The 1,633-nt window shown below is 44.4% G+C and overlaps 1 pseudogene; it reads right to left on the reverse strand.

Moving 5' to 3' along the window:
• Positions 1–519: 519 nt before the first annotated feature.
• LOC131502025 (small ribosomal subunit protein eS6-like) lies at positions 520–1,429 on the reverse strand (annotated as a pseudogene).
• Between the last annotated feature and the right edge of the window lie 204 nt (positions 1,430–1,633).

Consider the following 1,633-nt stretch of genomic DNA (forward strand, 5'->3'; position numbering starts at 1 on the left):
CCGCCCCATTCCATGATTCATTCTGTTCTCTCTCACCCTTCACCATTACCTACCATTTTGTATATCTTACCTAAAATCTCCCCAGGCGAATGTGGCCATTTTTAAGTCTTTTTTTGTCGAGAGAGAGAGAGAGAGAGAGAGAGAGAGAGAGATGGCATGAGCAGGGGAGGGGCAGTGGGAGAGGGAGAGTCCTAAGCAGGCTCCATACCCAGCACAAACCTGAATGGGGCTCAATCCCAAGACTGTGAGATCATGACCTGAGCCAAAATCAAGAGCCGGACACTCAACCTACTGAGTCATCCACGTGCCCCAGTTTTAGGTCTTGACGGAGATGTGGATCATCCTACTCCTCTCCTATTAGAACGGATACAATTAAAACGACAATTACAAGGGTTGGTGAAGAGGCAGAGCAACTGGAAATTTCTTCCAAGGTTGAACAACTTTTGGTCCTTATGGTCTAGCCATTGCACTCTTTTTAAAACGTGTTTGATCTTATTTATTTGTTACTCTTAGAAAATCTCATTTTTGACTCAACTCAGACGTAGCGGTAGAAGTTCTCAGAGAGGACAGCGTCCGTCTCTTGGGAACTTATTCCTGGCATTCTTCTTTGGCCTCCTTCATTCTCTTAGCCAAAAGTCTAGCACATTCTGCAGCCTCTCCCTACTTTTCTCAGTACGCCGTTTCTTCAGAGTGACACATGATAGTTTGTGTTGGAGGATACGTGGAGTAACAAGACGCCGAATCTTGGGCACTTTGGTTCTAGGTTTCTTCCCTTTGCTTAGGGGCTTTCTCACAACATACTGGTGGACATCATCTTCTTTACAGAGATTGAAAGGTGTGCATATTCTGCTAGCCTTTTTGGGCCCCAGGCGATGAGGCACAGGGGCATTGGTGCGTCCAGGAATATCCTTCTCCCCATTGTTTTCACAATGACCAAGTTGACAACACTGAGATTGGCATCCACAGTGCAACCCCAAACAGATTTGCACTTTCTTTCTCCAGTCCTCCTTGGCCTAGGGCAGGAATGCCCCTTACTCGGAAGCATGTGGACACGACCATGGGTCAAGACACTCTGTTTCACGGGAAGCCTTGTTTGTCATTGCCACCATGAATTCAGACCACATGACTCTTCCACTCTTCACCCAGAACATCAACAGCAACTTCTGTGGCCATATGCTTCTCAAAAACGGTATGAAGTTGTATTCATTGTCCACTTCAATGAGTTTCTGGCAGCCGATAGCTGGGAAAGAGATGTTCAACTTCATCCTGAGGCAGCCTACTGCCTTTGAGGTGCCACAGAAAAGAGCCAGCCATTGCACTCTTTAATTCTTTATTCAAGGACAACGAAAATAGGTCTATACAAAGCTTTGCAGGAATGTTCATAGTAGCTTTGGTTATTTGTAATAACCCAAATGGGAAACAAAGCAAGTGCAAGTGTCCATCAATGGGTGTGTGGGGAACAAGGTACAGCCATATAATGGAATGCTATTCAGTAAGACAAAGTAATGAAACCTGATGCCTGCAGCAACATTGATGAATCTCAGAAAACATTATGATGAGTGAAAGAAGCCAGACCAAAAAAAAAAAAAAAAAAAAGATTACATACTGTAAAGGTTCCATTTATGCAAAACTT

Source organism: Neofelis nebulosa, chromosome X, assembly GCF_028018385.1.
Source record: "Neofelis nebulosa isolate mNeoNeb1 chromosome X, mNeoNeb1.pri, whole genome shotgun sequence".
Classification (NCBI taxonomy): domain Eukaryota; kingdom Metazoa; phylum Chordata; class Mammalia; order Carnivora; family Felidae; genus Neofelis; species Neofelis nebulosa.